At 36.4% G+C, this 13,287-nt stretch overlaps 1 protein-coding gene across 5 annotated transcripts in view; it reads left to right on the top strand.

Annotated features, from left to right (window-relative positions):
- Positions 1-13,287, top strand: part of fars2 (phenylalanyl-tRNA synthetase 2, mitochondrial) — a 429,869-nt gene that overhangs the window by 78,791 nt on the left and 337,791 nt on the right. Inside the window, exon 4 of one of the 5 annotated variants that reach the window (XM_073073029.1) lies at positions 10,715-10,771. The exons of the other annotated variants lie outside the window; for them this stretch is intronic. The gene's annotated coding sequence lies outside the window, so the exon portion shown is untranslated. The remainder of the gene's footprint in view (positions 1-10,714; positions 10,772-13,287) is intronic. 5 annotated transcript variants of the gene reach the window in all.

Here is a 13,287-nt window from a genome sequence, read left to right as displayed (position 1 = left end):
TATTAGGTGCTCAAGATTGGGGAACATGAGTTTGACAGAACCACCACATTGGAGCACCTCCAATACAGCAATCTTGCCCTCAGGTCCTCAATCTCCAGCGACTGCACATTCGCTAACAAAATGCTGGGTACTGGTTGTCTCATTCCTCTGTGTTTCATCCTGGCTTGGAGTACCCTTCTCCTGCCTCGCCTCTGGCCAGGGCAATAAACCTTCGTAAGCTTAAAGGTGCTGTACCTGTTTGTTTTAGAGTTAATTCTACTGAGACCTTAATAAGATCATGAAATCTGTAGTTCATTAAGTCTGTTTAAAAGTACATTGCTTAAAGGGAAATTACATGCTGAAGATTACAGTGAGAGTAATTAAAAAAAGAGGTACTAATGAAATTTAGCCGTTGATGTGCCTTCTTCGTAATTGCATTAATATGTTCAGCTTATGAAGATCTTTGGAGATGTTGACATCCATATTGATGCAACAGAAATGCATACAACCATTTTCTTGTTTCAAATGGGTGAGCAGCAGGCAATGCTTATGAAGGATGCTTGTATCATATAACCTGTCAATTACAGTTTTAAGGTATAAAATTTGGAGTACTTGGCCAAAATGTGCTGAAATTTTATTTGCTTGTGTGGTGGACCACTATCAACATAACCTATCAATGAACTTGATCCATTAAGTACTGGAAGCTTGTTAACTTAATATTCATCAAAGTAGCTATGGAACTTTTAAATTCTCCAATTAAAAATAAACAGTGCTGGGGGAATGTCACGTGATGACATAGGATCGAGACGTGGAAATCCAGCTCTCCCGTAAAAAACTAATAAATTAATGTTTAAGTGAAGAAAAGTTAGTAAATATTTTCTAAAAACTACGTCTAAACTACTCAGGATTTTCCTTAGATATGCTTCCTAAACAGACACAGAAGAAAACTACTACTTTGAAGACAGTACAAGCTGGGCCGGCCACCATGAAGAAGCCTCGGACTCAAGTGCATCTTAACTCCAGCGATACAGAACAGGAATTGGCGGCAACATCAACAGTCTCCAAGAAGGAACAACAGGAACTGCGCGTGCGCGAAGGAAAGAGCATGTGCAAACATGAGCAATTTGAACTACAAATCCCAGCTACGATTGGACGTGGAAGTGAAAATGAACCCGAGGTGGATTTGGATTCTCTGGAGCATACAGATGAAGATGAGGAGGTAAAAGAAGAACAACAGGAAGAGGTTGGAGGTGGAAGATATTCTGGAGACATAAGAGAAGCTTTGGCACAAATAATGCATGAATTAAAAGAACTAAAAACATTAAAAGAAGATATTAAAAATATGAAGACTATGTTTGATAAAATGGTGAAAAAACAGGAGAAAATGGACAAGAAAGTTAAAAAGCTGGAAGAAATAACAGGAGACACTATTGATATAGAGTGAATAAAATGGAAGATAATATTCTTGCCTGGACATCAGAAAGAAAATGACTGTTGGAAAAAATAGACGTGCTTGAAAATTTTAGAAGATGAAATAATATTAAAATTGTTGGTCTTAAAGAAGGGATAGAGGGAGAGGATCCAATAAAATTTTTTCAAAAATGGCTCCTGGAAAATTTGGAAATGGAAGAGAGAACCCAGTTGATTGAAATCGAAAAGGTCCACAGAGCCTTAAGACCAAAACCTCAACCTGATCAAACCAATGACCAATCTTGATAAAATGCTTAAGATATCAAGATAAAGAAAAGATCCTGAAGGCGGCTGCCCAATGTGCCAGAAAGAGAAATGAGCCATTGATGATAGAAGGGAAAACAGTTCTTTTCTATCCTGATATAAGTTATGACCTTTTGAAGAGAAGGAAGGAATTTAATCCAGCGAAAAAAGTTTTATGGGAAATTGGTTATAAATTTATATTGCACCACCCGGCAACACTGATAATTTTTTTGGATGACGGAAAACCAAGATTTTTTTACTGATCATCGGGATGCAGAGGAGTTTTCACAAGAACTCCCAAATATTCGCTAGACACAGTAAAGATTTAAAAGTGAAACAGATTAAAGATGAAGATGGGGACACTGAAGTGAGTTGATGGACATTAAGGACTGATGAATATTTAAATATACTTTTAATTATATGATACAGGGGGAGAACGGTAAAAATTTGAGAAATATTAATCGAGAGTAGTGATATTTTTTCTTCTCTTATATATACTTTTTTCATGTTACGGGGAGCTGGGGGAACTTCAGATCGATCGCTACGGGATTCACGTGTGTAATCATGGCGTTTGCCATGACCCGCACAATGGAGGGGGGTAATGTTGTGTTTTTTTTTCATTCACAACATTAGCAGGGGGGTTTTTTGTTATTTTTTTCTTCATAAACTATTTTTCTTTTGTCTTTCTTTCTTTGCCTGGATGATCGGAGGGGAGACACATAGCAACATGGAGAATTTTAAAATAATTCCCCAAGGTACTATGAGAGTTGAAATATTATGTATTATTATAGACTGGAGTAACCCCGTTAAAAAAAATGACTAATTTACTGAATTTTTAAAGTTTTAATGTTAATGGGCTTAATGGACCAGTGAAAAGAAAAAGAATTTTAACATACATTAAGAAAATGAAAATAGATATAGCTTTTATACAAGAAACACATTTAACAGAGATAGAACATCAGAAATTAAAGAGAGATTGGGTCGGAAATGTTATAGCAGTTTCATTTAATTCAAAAGCAAGGGGAGTTGCAATTTTGGTCAACAAAACTTTACCAATTAAAATACAAAATGTATTAATTGATTCTGCGGGAAGATATGTAATTATACATTGTCAAATCTTTTCAGAACTATGGACTCTTATGAATATTTATGCCCCAAATGAAAACGATGTAAAATTTATACAAGAGGCTTTTTTGAATTTGGCTGATGCACACGATAAAATATTAATAGGTGGAGACTTTAACTTTTGTCTAGACCCAGTTTTAGATAGGCCAACAAAGGTTGTTACAAAACCAAAAGTAGCAAAATTAACTTTATCATTGATGAAAGATTTAAATTTGATTGATATATGGAGAAGAATTAACCCAAGAGAAAGAGATTATTCATTTTATTCAAATAGACATAAAACTTATTCAAGGATAGGTTTTTTCTTACTATCAGCGAATATTCAAGACAGAGTGAAAAATATGGAATATAAAGCAAGAATATTGTCAGATCATTCCCCCTTGATAATGACAATGATAATGATGGATAAGGAATAGGAGAAAATATGCCAGAAGATTTTATATATAAATGGGAATCTAAATGGATATGGGAAAAGAAAGAATCTCCTATACTAAAACATTTGATTGATTTATGGAATAAGATAAATGTTGATGATGAGATAAAGAAATCTTTATTAGCAAAGAGACCTTTAATTCAAAATAAACTTATCCCTTTTACAATGGATAATCAACTTTTATATAATTGGTTTCACAAAGGGATTAGATATATAGGAGACTGTTTTGAAGGAGGTATATTAGTCATTTGACCAATTAAAGAATAAATATAAAATATCAAATAACACTCTTTTCTGTTATTTCCAATTAAGGGCTTATTTAAGAGATAAACTGGGTCAAACAATGTTATTGCCGAAACCTAATGAAATAGAAACTTTAATTCGTAAAGGAAAAATTAAAAAAAATTATTTTTGGTATGTATAATTTGATTCAAAAACAGGCAATTAAACAAGGAATTCATAAGTCAAGACAAAAATGGGAAACTGATTTGAATATTAAAATTGATGAAACAAGTTGGTCAAGATTATGTCTTGACAGTATGACAAATACAATAAATGTTCGACTAAGATTAGTACAATATAACATTTTTACATCAAATATGTATTACACCACAAAAAATAAATAGATTAAACTCAAATTTATCTGATCAATGTTTTTGATGTAATCAAGAAATTGGTACTTTTTTACACTCTACTTGGTCTTGTTTTAAAATTCAACCTTTTTGGACAAATTTAAGAGTTTTACTGGAACAAATTATTGGAATACAACTTCCACATAATCCAACATTATTTTTACTAGGCGATATTGAAGGGATAAAATCAAAATCCAAATTGAATAAATATCAGAAAAAATTCATAAAAATTGCATTGGCAGTAGCCAAAAAGGCTATTGCAGTTACTTGGAAATCGGATTCATACTTAAGTATAGATCGTTGGAAGAATGAAATTTTTAGCTGTGTTCCACTTGAAAAAATTACTTATAATTTAAGAGATAAATATGAAATATTTCTGAAAATTTGGCGCCCTTATTTACAAAAGATAGGATTAAATATATAGGTGCTCCGAAGATAAAATTATTGGTTATCTGGGGAAAGAAATAAATACACATATTAAAGCTATTATGAACTCCATGGAGCATGTGGGGATCTTCCGATATCCAGGCATTCTTTCTGTCTTTCTTTTTTTTTTCTTTCTTTTTTCTTCTCTTTTTTTTCTATAGGGATATGTTAGGGGGAGGGGTTAAGGGGAGGGGGGAAGGGTTGATAATTTTATTTCTTTCTGTAAACTATTTGAAAATTCAATAAAAAAACCCAGTGCTAACAATGATGACCACAAAAAGATTTGATTGTTAAGAAAATAATCCTGTTGTTTACTAGTGTCCTCAGGGAGAGGAAATCTGCCTCTGCCTGCTTCTAGACTAATGTGACTCCAATCACCCTTTGTATTTGTCAAACAAGCAACTTATTTGTTTCATAATATTGAAACAGAAAAGTGATAAATCAGAAGAACTACCCAAGACACAGTGTTAGTCATAGTGTAGTTCTCCCAGATTAGTTAACATTGCAAAGTTCTCACTGGGGATGGGGTATTTCAACTGGATGAGTTGTCCCCCATATTAACCAAACAACAACATGATAGGGTCATACTTACAGAAACATACCTTTCAGAAATTAAGCAGATAATTTCTCTGTTTGTGAGTCCAAATTAAGTTCAGTCTCACTCAGAGGTGCTGGTACTGTGATATGCAGGAGGGAAGGATAAGCTCTGAGATCCTTGACTCAGAACCCCTTGAAGTCATGTGGCATTATGTCAAACTGAGGCAAAAATAAAACCAACTCTACATTCCCCTTGTGGTACACAAGCCTGTCTCGGAAATGTCAGCCCTTCATTGCTGGGTGTAAATCTTGGAACTCCCTCCCAGTAGCACTGTGCAGGAAAGGCATCAAGAAGTTTAAAAGTGCAGAGAAAATTTACATGGATGTTGCCAGAAGTTGTAGTCCTGAGTTATAGGGAAAAGTTGAATAGGTTAGGACTTTATTTCCTGAAGCATAAGAGAATGGAGGGCGATCTTATGGGGGTATATAAAATTATGAGGGATATAGATAGGGTGAATACATGCAGGCTTTTTTCCTCTCAGGCTGGGTGAGAATAGAACTAGAGGTCATAGGTTTAGGGTGAAAGGTGAAATATTTACTCGGGCGTTTTTCCTTGGAATGGTTGGGGATGAGTGGTGACCTGATAGAGGTGTATAAGATGATGAGAGGCATTGATTGTGTGGATAGTCAGAGCCTTTTTTCCAGGACTGAAATGGCTAGCATGAGAGAGCACAGCTCTAAGGTGTTTGGAAGTAGGTACAGAGGAGATATCAAGGATAGGTTTTTTTACGCAAAGTGGTGAGTGCGTGAAATGGGTTGCCAGCAACAGTGCTGGAGGTGGATGCGATAGGGTCTGAGCTCCATATACCTGGACAGGTATATGGAGCTCAGAAAAATATAGGGCTATGGGTAATCCTAGGTAATTTCTCAGGTAGGGACATGTTCGGCACAGCTTTGTGGGCCGAAAGGCATGTATTTTGCTGTAGGTGTTCTATGTTTCTATTTAAGGTGAATCTTAGGAGGAGCTTCTTCACATAGAGAGTGGTGCAAGTGTGGAACGAGTTGCCTGTGGAAGCAGTAGATGTGGGTTCAGTTGCAACATTTAGGGAAGTTTGGATAGGTGTGGAGGGCTATGTTCCAGGTAGATGGGACAAGGCAGAAGAGCAGGCGAGCGTAGACTGATGGGGCTCTTTTTATTGTGATGCTTGATGACTGTATAACCTTCTCTAGGATTGCAATAGCTCAAGAATTCTTTGGGCAGATGGGTTTTCCTAGTGGACATCCATATCCCAATAAATGATGAAGAATTTGTAAATCATTCAACCAACTGATCAAAGTAGTTTCAACTTGCAGGCTTCCTTCATTCCTTAGTCATTGTCTATTTTCTGAAAGGTCACTGCATTAAAACAAAAAGAAAACAAATTGTTGCCTCCATATAATTACCACAAGAACAATATTGTAACTTATTGATATATATAAACTTAAAAACATGTGCTCCCTTGCTTTTTTTTGATTGCATCTGTTGATGGAGGCTTGTGGCCTTTGAGACAATCTAATTAACACAAAATGCAGAAAGGGTACTTTATTTTTAGGAATGTTTTCAGGAATTGGTTCAGAATTCCGTTTGTTCTAACTGTCTTAATAGGGAATGTGCTACCTTATTTTCTCTGTCTGGCACAACATAACCATCCAGTCACAGAGGGATATTCTTGTGTCACTGCTATTATGAAAGGATATTTGCAAAAGACTGAAATGGCAATTTATAAGGATATTAGCAAACTAATATGTGAGATTTATTTATTTACAAGATATGTACCGCCATAACAATTCTGGCACCTATTACTCATTCTGAATTACAAACCCCATTTCCAGAAAAGTTGGGATATTTTCCAAAATGCAATAAAAACAAAAATCTGTGATATGTTAATTCACATGAACCTTTATTTAACTGACAAAAGTACAAAGAAAAGATTTTCAATAGTGTTACTGACCAATTTAATTGTATTTTGTAAATATACACGAATTTAGAATGTGATGGCTGCAACACACTCAACAAAAGTTGGGACAGAGTTAAAATAAGATTGAAAAGTGCACAGAATATTCAAGTAACACCGGTTTGGAAGACTCCACATTAAGCAGGCTAATTGGTAGCAGGTGAGGTATCATGACTGGGTATAAAAGTAGCGTCCATCAAAGGCTCAGTCTTTGCAAGCAAGGATGGGTCGTGGCTCACCCCTTTGTGCCAAAATTCGTGAGAGAATTGTTAGTCAGTTCAAAAGGAACATTTCCTAACACAAGATTGCAGAGAATTTAAGTCTTTCAACATCTACAGTTCATAATATTGTGAAAAGATTCAGAGAATTCAGAGACATCTCAGTGCGTAAAGGGCAAAGTCGGAAACCACTGTTGAATGCGCGTGATCTTCGAGCCCTCAGGCGACACTGCCTAAGAAACCGTCATGCTACTGTGACAATTATAGCCACCTGGGCTCGGGAGTACTTCGGAAAACCATTGTCACTTAACACAGTCCGTCGCTGCATCCAGAAATGCAACTTAAAACTGTATTACGCAAGGAGGAAGCCATACATCAACTCTATGCAGAAACACCGGTGAGTTCTCTGGGCCTGAGCTCATCTCAGATGGACCGCGAGACTGTGGAACCGTGTGCTGTGGTCAGATGAGTCCACATTTCAGCTAGTTTTGGGAAAAAATGGGCTTTGAGTTCTCCGTGCCAAAGATGAAAACGACCATCTTGATTGTTATCAGCGAAAGGTGCAAAAGCCAGCATCTGTGATGGTATGGGGGTGCATCAGTGCCCACGGCATGGTTGAGTTGCATGTATGTGAAGGTACCATTGATTCTGAGGCATATATTAGGATTTTAGAGAAACATATGTTGCCATCAAGGCGACGTCTCTTCCCGGGACGTCCATGCTTATTTCAGCAGGACAATGCCAGACCAGACTCTGCACGGGCTATAACAGCGTGGCTTTGTAGACACAGAGTGCGTGTGCTTGACTGGCCTGCTGCCAGTCCAGATCTATCTCCTATTGAAAATGTATGGCGCATCATGAAGAGGAGAATCAAACAATGGAGACCACAGACTGTTGAGCAGCTGAAGTCTTATATCAAGCAAGAATGGACAAAATTTCCTATTGCAAATCTACTACAACTAGTATCCTCAGTTCCAAAATGATTAAAAAGTGTTATTAAAAGGAAAGGTGATGTAACACAATGGTAAACATGCCTCTGTCCCAACTTTTGTTGAGTGTGTTGCAGCCATCAAATTCTAAATTTGTGTATATTTACAAAATACAATTAAGTTGGTCAGTAAAACTATTGAAAATCTTTTCTTTGTACTTTTATCAGTTAAATAAAGGTTCACGTGAGTTAACATATCACAGATTTTTGATTTTATTGCATTTTGGAAAATATCCCAACTTTTCTGGAAATGGGGTTTGTAGATCTGAAAATGCAAATGAAGTTAATAATCAACTACATTAGAGTAATATATAAATGAGATCGAGGGAGAATTACTGAATTCCTGAAAGATGGAGATAAGTACACCGCTTAATGTTTTACAGTCATCTGGAAGTTTTATGGCCATGATTATAGATAATGCTTTCTATATTAACTGTTTCAATTTGTGTTCCCTGGATGTCTTGATAGGGTTTGAACTTGTGCTTCTAGATTGTTAGGTCTGCCCTCTGATTGCTGGGATCAAGCAATATGTTATAATGTTGTACAACAGAGCAACATTTGAAATACGTATTTATTAGCAGTTACGTTATTGTAGCTCTTCTTGAAACTCAAGTGGTTTTGGAAACTCATACGTTATCACACAGGAAAAAGTGCATTTAGCTCATTGAATCTATTTCTAGCATAGCAATCCCATTGGTCCAATTCTCCTCACTCCCAGTTGCTCTGCAAGTTATTCAATTCATTTTAAGGCATTAATTTCTTGTATTTTCTCAGTCCTAACAATCCAGGTCATAACTATTTGTACTTAAAAATATTTTTTTCCTTCAAGTACAGCTGTACGTTTGCCAAAAATGAAATCTGACCCAGTAAGATTTGAAACATTTGCAGAGCTTCCCTCTATTCCCTCAATCCAAATTAATCACAATCTTGTACACAATATAAAAAATCACTAATGCACACATCTCCCAGTATATGAGCTGAAATTTGACTACCAGTGGTTTTTAAATGTTTTACTATTATATTTGGACTAGAAAAGTACAAGTAACTTTACAAGAAATAGTTAAGTGTGAAAGTAATTCAAAAATGTATAATCTCTTCAAGCCAATGTTATTCAAATCAAAGTATTTTGATACAAAGAAATAGCCTGCATGGATTTAAAATATGCCAAAGTACAAAAATTACCACTTCTACTTTTAATATTTATATCTTCATTCCAATAAATATCTTGCTGAACCAGCATATTATGAAGTCATGACTTCAACAAATCTTATTGAAGACACTGTACGTAGTGTCTATTTTCTTTTATCTTATCCTCTAATTTAGCCCTTATGTTTGATTATATTGCCTATTACATTCTCATTATGCACAGTTGCTGTGCATTTTCAAGAGTCTAATTTTTTATCTTCTCAGTTTGAATTAAAACTATACTTACTTTTGTACTTTTTGTTCAGAGATTAAAAATGAGTCTTCAGTTGTATCCTAATTTGAATAAGTTTTTTTTCCGCTCCTGACTCAATTGGAAACATGAAGCTACTGTTATGTATAAGAAAAAAGATGCAACACATGCAGTTGAAAAGGAATTGTGAAGATGGGATTGGATAAGATTGACTCTTAATAAAGCATGAGAGAGTAAAAGGTGGAATTATAGTAATGTATCATTTAAAAGGAATAAGAAATAGGGTTAGAGGAAGTATAAACAATATAGTGGTATGATTTACAGTTGGTGCCTGAAGAAATGAGGGAGTACATTGGTTATGGTAAACAATTATTACGCTTTCTTAATGTCATTGATTATGTTATGAGTGATGAACAGACCTGATGGACAATGGGGTGCAGAGTTAACCATTCCCAATCCCCCCCCCCCGAGATCTACGAACTATTGCTGTTGTTATGCTGCTCATGATAGAGAGAGACGAAACACAGGCACGAACATTCGCTACAGATAAGAGAGAGAGAGACTGTTGATTTATTCTGACTCTTCCTAGATTATTTACTTACACTACAAGGACGTTACTTTGCTCGTTAACATTCCTCAGTTGACTGCAGGAGTGGCCTGATTTGATGGACACAGTCATTCAGAATTGATGGATAGCTGAGACCCCATTAGTAGGGATAAAATGACAGGTCTGGAGAGACATCCTTCAGACACACCAGTGGACACTGATTGAGTGTTGGAACCCACAGGAAAGGTGGGGGGCTTCGGAGACCGAACCAGGAGATCGGTCAGTAAAACTCAGTGTTACAGCAGGGCCACTGGGGACTTGTGTGTGCGTCCACTCATGCCAGAGTGATGAGTCCACCACAGAAGAACAGTCTAGCTGAAGGACGGAGGGGTCATAGCTGAATGACCACCACAACAACGGTGCAACGGAATCAAAAGGCGACAGGAAGATTTGCTGACTGCGGCTGCTTAATCTCTCGCTCTCTCTCTCTCTCTCTCCAACGATTACAACACAACAAGCATAACTACCTCAGCACTCATGAACTGAACTGAACTTTATACTTTTCTATGACAATTCATTTACTCCTGGACATCGATAGAGCTTGTTTATTATTGCTTATTATTATTCCTACACTTTTAGGTTTATTATTGCTAACCTGTGTTATATGTATATTTGCATTATTGGTGTTGTTTTGCTTATTTTACTAATAAACACTTTTGAATATAGTACCACCAGACTCCAACGGATACTTCTATCTTTGCTGGTCTGACACCCAGTTACGGGGTATGTAACAATTAATATTACTTTATTTAATGTTCATCTATCTGGAAGACTGTAAAGTGCCTTCCTGGAAACTGAGGTTCTCTTTTATTTAACTCTCTGCAGAGATTGCTGACCTGTAATTATTTTAATATGTTTCTATGTTTGTGTAAGATTTCAATTATCAGAGTATTTTGCTTTTAGTTACTTGGTCTCCCTGACCTTGAGGCACTAATGTTGACCAAGATGGAGGGAAAATACCTATCCTTCATAAGGTCTCCCAAAGAGGAATTTGGGGGTTGTTTAACAATTTTTTGGAAAAACGACATCTCCAAAACATGGATGAATGCTCCAGCAGGTTTGAATTGTTGATCTAGATTCTATGCATATATTTTGTGGAATGGGCCTTTTACTTTAAAGAAATTTTTTTTTGGGACATGACTGCTTTCACTCTCAGGAGTTCCCAACCCTTTTTATGCCATGGACCCCAACCGTTAACCAAGTGGTCCATGGCATGGAGATGAAGCTGACGTTATTGCAGACTTATTCCTTCCTGTCACTGCAAGGTATTCTTTGACAATTGTATACAACCTTCTACTGCTTATACTTCAAGTTAAGATTTTGCAAAAAAGTGAATTGTCCACAGAAAGTATTTTTTTTAACAAATGTAATTAAGCTAGTAGTACACACAATTGGAATACCTTAATGTTTCAAATTAACTTGTTTTAAATTACACTTTAAAAGTTGACAGGAGAATTTAAACTAATCTCATTGACAACACCGATCTCCTAACTACAGTAAATTATAGGTGGAATATGATTTGCCATATCACTGTTAAAGAACTTTACAACGATAACATAATTGAAAAAAAAATCACATATGATTGCACAGTCTAGGTTATTTACTTCAGAAAATAATGAATTCTTTTGTATTCCAAAATTCGCGTGTACAAATAAGGACAGTTCTAAAATTTGGAACAATCGCCATTTTAGAGAAGGTCTATTTTATTATCAAAGTATGTACGCAGAATACAATGCTGAGATTCGTCTTCTCCAGGTAGCCATAAAATAGAGGAAAAACTATGGAAGTTGTTGAGGCTCCCCCACATGAAAAAGAAAATGAAACAAAACTCTCAAACCCCAAGCCCCCCCCCAACCCTCCCTCGCACAAAACTAACAGATCACCCACCCGGAGAAGGCAGTTAAATTGTGTGTTTTCATAAGGAACTAAAATTTAATGGACAGAAGAGATCCTGCAGACTGGAAATATTGAGCAATATGCACAAAATACTGAAGGAACTCAGCAGCATCTATGAAGGGGAATAAACAGTTGACTTTTCTGGCTGAGAACAATTGCATTGTTATATATATTTATAAAGCTCTCTTGACTACATGATTGATGAATGAATGTTCCATTCACTGATTTATGTGATGGTGGGGATTATTTCTTTAAAGAAATTTAAAAAAAAATTGAAAACTATTGAGTAACCAACAAAAGGGTGCCTTGATATTGTAGCAGTTAGTGTGATGAATTATAGCTTGGGGTCTTGGAGTTTGGAGTTCAGTCCTGGCCAATGAGTCCTCCCTATGGAAAGCTTGGGTTTTTCCCCACAGTCGAAAGACATACTGAGCAGGTTAATTAGTCATTGTAAATTGTCCCGTGATTGGGCTAGGGTTAAATTGGAGCTGTTGGGAGTTGTTGGGAGGCGTGGCTTGAAGGGCCAGAAGGGCCTATTCTGTTATGTATCTGTAAATAAAAATATTAAATTGAGTTTATGGAAATTGCACTTTGGTAAAAGGAATAACAACACAAACAATTTTCTAAACGGGGAGAAAATTTTAAGAAAAGTCTTTGTGCAGAATTCCCTAGAGGTTAACTTGTAGGTTCAGTCAGCAGTGAAGAAGGCAAATGCAATGTTAGCATTTGTTTCAAGTGGACTAGAATATAAAAGCAGGGATTTAATGCAGTGACTGACACTGGTGAAACCTCACTTGGAGTATTGTGAGCAGTTTTGGACCCCTTAGCTAAGAAAGAATGTGATGGGGAGGGTTCAGAGGAAGTTTATGAAAATGATTCCAGGTATGAACGGCTTATCATATGTAGAGCGTTTGAGTGCTCTGGGCCTGTACACATTGGAATTTAGAAGAATGAGTGGGGACCTATTGAATGTGAAAGGCTTAGGTAAAGTGAATGTGGAGAGGATGTTTCCTATAGTGGTGTATTCAAGGACCAGAGGGTACCGTCTCAGAATTGAGGACGTCCATTTAGAAAGGAGAAGATGAGGAATTTCTTTACTCAGAGGTTGGTGAGTCTGTGAAATTCATTTCCACAGGTGTCTATAGAGACCAGGTCATTCGGTGAATTTAAGTTGGAGGTTGATAGATTCTTGATATGTCAAAGTGTGAAAAGTTATGGGGAGAAGGCAGGAAAATGGGTTTGAGAGATAAATGGATCTGCCATGATCAAATGGATTGAGCAGACTTGATGGGCCAAATGGCCCAATTCTGCTACTATGTCTTAATGTCTAATAATGGTCTTGA

This window comes from Hemitrygon akajei, chromosome 20, assembly GCF_048418815.1.
Source record: "Hemitrygon akajei chromosome 20, sHemAka1.3, whole genome shotgun sequence".
NCBI classification, from domain to species: domain Eukaryota; kingdom Metazoa; phylum Chordata; class Chondrichthyes; order Myliobatiformes; family Dasyatidae; genus Hemitrygon; species Hemitrygon akajei.
The sequence above is the reverse complement of the archived record's forward strand: the minus strand, read 5'-3'. Positions and strand labels throughout refer to the sequence as shown.